Genomic DNA, 6000 nt, shown 5'->3' with positions numbered 1-6000 from the left:
AGTAAAATTAACCCATCCAGTTTTAGCAATGACTTACAGCTTATAAAATCAATATGAAGTACAATCCTTGGTAATAAATAGTAAAGGAAAGAATCTCAAATCCAGAATCTCAAATGGTACTGAGAAGTGGATAGAAAGTAAAGAAATGAGCAGTTTGGAAACATTCTTGAGTTATATATTGTTAAGTAAATTCCTGTGCTGCAGAGTCTTTCAGAAACTTAACATGTCAATATATGGCGATTGTCCCCAAGCTTCATTTTCAAATATTGGGAAATGAAGTATGCAGCATTTCCCAATATTGTTGATAAAAATAAAATCCTATTTTTTATTACATGACTCTCTCCAGGACCTAGCATTATAAAGAACAACAACAACAGAATGAATTGTCCAGTGAGAAAGGATTTGCAATTGAGAGATCATCTGTGACCTAAAGAGAGGGCTCTCCAAGGATGGAAAGTAGATTTATCAACTTGGGTTAGAAGTCCATCAGAAAAGAAGACAAATACAGATAACTTTCACTATAATAAAACAGTGGTCTGAAGTAGGGGGAAGAGAATGGGGATAGTGATTGACAATAGTGTAGAAACACTAGAGTTATACACAGAAATGGAGAACTATGTTGAGTGGGGATTTTTTGTTCATTTGCTTTAAAAAGGAAAATACATGTTTGACAACAGAGAAGGTTGATGAAATAGAACCCAGTGCTCAGGTAATGTGAAGTACAGAAAACTTCCTTCTATGTGACAGTGTGATTTATCTCAATTTGTTTGAAGTTTATGTTGACAATGCTTTCTCCTGGAATTTAGACCTTGTCTCAATATGATGAGTGGGTACTAAGTACTGATAACTTTTTCAATATTGAGTATTTCACAAGTGCATACATTAGTGTTGAAGGGTTTCATAGACAAAAGAAAAATGAAAATAGGACTAATAGATGTGTATATATATATGTGTGTGTGTGTGTGTGTGTATACACACACACACATTTATTTATTTACCATAAATCATTGTTTGTAGCTATCAGATCACCACTATTGTAATGACTATTACGCCTTCACAGGCAATTTAAAGGCATTCCGATTCTACTTATAAATAATCCTGCACTGATATTTAATAAAACAATTTAGCTACAAGTACCCCTGAAAACTACCAAATGCTTTAATAATGGATGTTAGAATTCTCTTCTTCATTTCTTTTTCTTAATTATGAAACAGCCAGACCCTATTTTGGAGTTTGCATTACCTATACCACTTACTCACTACTTAAACTGATTTGTTTGTATTTATCATTTGACAGGTTCTGTCAGGTTTCCCAGCAGGACTGAAGATCCTTTGAGGGCGAGTGCATATTTATATGTGTAAATATCAACACCAGTAGTTCCCACTAAACATGGCAAATAACAATACAAATTTATTCAAGAAATGGTCATTAAAAGATACTTAAAATCAAAGATTTATGAAGGTTAGGGGATATAGCAATTAATAAAATGGCTCTTTTTCCTGAGGAGTTCTTTATCTGGTTTAGTGATTTCAGATTTGCCGTGCATAAGAGTTATATGGGGACCTTGTCAAAAATGAAGATTTCCTATTCTTATTCCAAAAGAACAGTTTGGTAGCCAAAACAGGAAAGCATCACTGGAAATAATTACAGGGATTAAAGTAATGTAATAAGGGCTTCAAGAGTGATATGAGCAAATTTCAAATGGAGCACAGAAAAACAATTAATTTCCAGATAGTAGCTAGATTTCTTTATTCTTCTGAATTCTCTGTACTAATATTAGTAGTCAGCTACCTTCTATGCATTTATTATAAGAATAAAAAAAATAACATGAACAGAAACATCAATAGAAAATTGGTAGACTATTTCTCTTCTATTACATGCCCTCTGTCAGCCAAATTTCAAAGTAAAATGTGACGAAAAGTAAGCTAAAAAGTTTTGAATTTTTTTGAAATACGAGCTTTTATTCACTAGTGTTCACAACTAACCTTGGTCTGAGAGTTATTATGGCTTAAAATATTTTATAGACACTACAATTATTGCTTCAGCTTTATTTCACATTTGAAATTTATTTATTTGTTTGTAATTTATAAATGTAGAACTTAAATAATTTAACCAGCAATAATGCTTGTTAGATATGTTAAATATCCAAATACTTCACTGCCAATTAGTCATTAGCTACTGTCTCAAGTCCTCTGAGTGCCCTGGTGCAGCTCAGCACCTGCCTTGTGACTTCATTTCCCTGTAATCCAGCACATAAAACTAATGCTTGGCAAAGTAAGGAGCTCCAGGACTCTGTGTAAAGGATTATGACCAACGTTCACTCAAATTTGTTATTTCCCCAGCTAAACCTGCTGTTGAATATTCTGTTTATATAAGTATGATAAAATACGAATGGAGGTTGGATGGATGGATGAATGGCTGGCTGGCTGGCTGGCTGGCTGGCTGGCTGGATGGATGGATGGATAAATACAGATACAGAGAAAAACAGACTGATCTTGCTAGAATCATAACAATATGCAACCGAAAACACATGGGAACTGTTTTTAAACAATTAGGACCTTGGTACTGTTCACCCTTTGAATTATTGCATTTAGTTATTTCAATGTACTTGCAGATATATATGTTGACTTTTTGAAAGCAACTTAATAAAATATCTAAACATTTTAACCATCTTAAACTAACCCAATTCTATATATATTCCCTGCATTTGAACATAATTACTTTCATATTGCTTCTCATATCTTAAACCTATGACTTCTCAGAACCTCTAAAACTTTTAGAAATTGATAGAGGTCACAAAAAAGGAAAGGGGGAAGGATATGAACAGACACTTCTCAAAATAAGACTTGCAGCCAACAAACATATGAAAAAAAGCTCATCACCACTGGTCATTAGAGAAATGCAAATCAAAACCACAATATGGTACCATCTCATGCCAGTAAGAATGGCGAGTATTTAAAAGTCAGGAAACAACAGATGCTGGTGAGGCTACAGAGAAACAGGAACATTTTGACATTGTTGGTGGGAGTGTAAATTAGTCCAACCATTGTGGAAGACAGTGTGGAGATTCCTCAAGTATCTAGAACCAGAAATATCATTTGACCCAGTAATCCCATTACTGGGTATATACTCAAAGGATTATAAATCATTCTAGTATGAAGACACTTGCACATGTATGTTTACTGCAGCATTACTTACAAAAGCAAAGACTAGGAACCAACCCAAATGCCCATCAATGATAAACTGGATAAAGAAAATGGGGGACATATACAACACACTATGCAGCCATAAAAAAGAATGAGTTCATGTCCTTTGCAGGGACATAGATGAAGCTGGAAACCATCATTCTAGCAAACTAACACGGGAACAGAAAACCAAACACTTCATGTTCTTACTCATAAGTGGGAGTTGAACAATGAGAACATATGGACACAGGGTGGGGAACATTACACACAGGGGCCTGTCTGGGAGTGGGGAAAAAGGGGAGGGAGAGCATTAGGACAAATACCTAATGCGTGCAGGACTTAAAACCTAGATGACGGGTTGGTAGTTGCAGCAAACTACCATGGCACATGTATACCTATATAACAAACCTACGTGTTCTTCTCATGTATCCCAGAACTGAAAATAAAATTAAAAAAAAAAAAAAGAAAGAAAAGAAATTGATAGAGGTCTTGGTAAAATGAGAGTTATGTATTGGTTTTACCATTTTCCCTCCCATCATCTGTGAATAACCATTGGCTTTAACTATACATGAAATTGAAAAGTGAAGTCTTGCTTTAAACAGAGGCAAAGACATTTTTTGTGCACTGCATTTCATTAAATTGACACTTCATTTAAAGTCTTTAGCTTTTTTTTTTTTATTGCATTTTAGGTTTGGAGGTACATGTGATTAACATGCAAGATTGTTGCATAGGTACACACATGGCAGTGTGGTTTGCTGCCTTCCATCCCCTCACCTGTATCTGTCATTTCTCCCCATGCTCTTCCCACCTCCCCACCCCCCTGTCCCTCCCCCATTTCCCACCAACGGACCCCAGTGTGTAGTGCTCCCCTCCCTGTGTCCATGTGTTCTCATTGTTCAACACCCGCCTATGAGTGAGAATATATGGTGTTTGATTTTCTGCTCTTGTGTCAGTTTGCTGAGAATGATGGTTTCCAGGTTCATCCATGTCCCTACAAAGGATGTGAACTCATCGTTTTTGATGGCTGCATAATATTCCATGGTGTATATGTACCACATTTTAGCTTTTAATAGAGATGCAGAGCTTTTGTTGAAATGAATAGGAAGATACAATTTTATATTGAAGGAGATATAAGTTAAGACCTGCAGGAAATTAGTGCTTCAGAGTAAGTTTGGCATATTTTAAGGAAGAAAAAAGAGGGTTATTCATATTGTATCAGAAACTTCTAAGAGATTATTTGAGGAAAGAAACCAGTTTTTATGCAGAGTATATATTCTTATAACAAGGGTAATTAAGCCAATTGAATGGGTGTAAGTGGAAATCAAGAAGAAAATGTCCACAGGGTGAATGCATTCTAGAATGGTAATAGACAATTAATCATGGTCAATTTAGAGATCTTCAAGCTTTAGGATTTTAAATTACTTATGCTAATTAATGCAGTTGCATAAGCCATTGTTTGAATAGACTGATACTTCTTTTCCGTTAGATTGGACTGATACTTCTATCCATTAAATAGACTGATAATTCTATCCATTAGATAGACTGATACTTCTATTCCATTAGAGTCTGTTGGTTAGAATAGTCTATAAAGTGGGGAAGAAAAGTAAGGCTTAAGCTAAATTAGTCAATAATTTTAAAAGTATTTATTGAATACCTATTCATCACAAAACCCTGTCCTGGATGTTAAGGTAAATCAATCAATAAAGTCTCCTTTTTCATGGAGTTTCCATACTATCAGTGAGATAAATAGTAAGCAAATAAACACTTAGATAAATAAATGCTGTGGAAACATAAAAGAAAGCAAGGAGAGTGTGATAAAGAGGACATCTGTTATTTCTACAAGTAGTCAGTGAAGTTCTCACAGTTGAGCTGACATTTGAATGGTGATCTAAATGCAGAGAAAGCCACTTGCAGAAGAGTATTTCAGGAGAGTAATCAGCAGATCCAACTTTCTGAGGCAGGAGTGCCTTTGGCACCCTTGAGGAATGGCAGGAGGATCCATGTGCCTGGAGTGCAGAGGGCATGAAGTTAAGTGGAGAGAGGAAAAGTGTTTTGTTGTTGTTGTTGTTGTTGTTGTTGTTGTTTGTTTGTTTGTTTTTTGAGATGGAGTTTCACTTCTGTTGCCCAGGCTGGAGTGCAATGGCACAATCTTGGCTCACCGCAACCTCTGCCTCCTGGGTTCAAGTGATTCTCCTACCTCAGCCTCCCAAGTAGCTAGGATTACAGGCATGTGCCACCATGCCCAGCTAATTTTAGCAGAGACGGAGTTTCTCTGTGTTGGTCAGGCTGGTCTCGAACTCCCGTCCTCAGGTGATCCGCCCGCCTCAGCCTCCCACAGTGCTGGGATTACAGATGTGAGCCACCATGCCTGACCAAGGAAAAGTAAGTGTTAAACTAGAGAGCTGGGGTGAGGAGCCAGCTATGGTAAGGAATTACAATTCTGTATTAGGTTATTAGGGGATTTTTAAGATCACTTTTAGGATGGATCTTTTTGGAAGATTGAAAGAATGACATGAGCTGATACGTGTTTTGATAGAATAATCCAGGCTGCCTTACATAGTATGGACTACAGAGCAATGGTGAAGAGAACGGGAGACCAATTAGGTGGATGAGCTGCTGATCTGTTATGCTAAGACAGTGGTGTTCACAGTTTTGCAAAGTTGTTGTATTCCAGATATACATTTAACACAGATGGATAGAATTGAGTGAGGAATGTGTCCAAACAAGTAAGGAAAAGTGTTTAGAAGAAAAATATCCTTCTGGAAAATGTAAGTTTTAGACAGATAATCAAACCAAACTATTTCTAATATGGAGA

The sequence above is a fragment of the Saimiri boliviensis genome, chromosome 13 (genome assembly GCF_048565385.1).
Source record: "Saimiri boliviensis isolate mSaiBol1 chromosome 13, mSaiBol1.pri, whole genome shotgun sequence".
Taxonomy (NCBI): domain Eukaryota; kingdom Metazoa; phylum Chordata; class Mammalia; order Primates; family Cebidae; genus Saimiri; species Saimiri boliviensis.
This window is presented reverse-complemented; position numbering follows the sequence as displayed.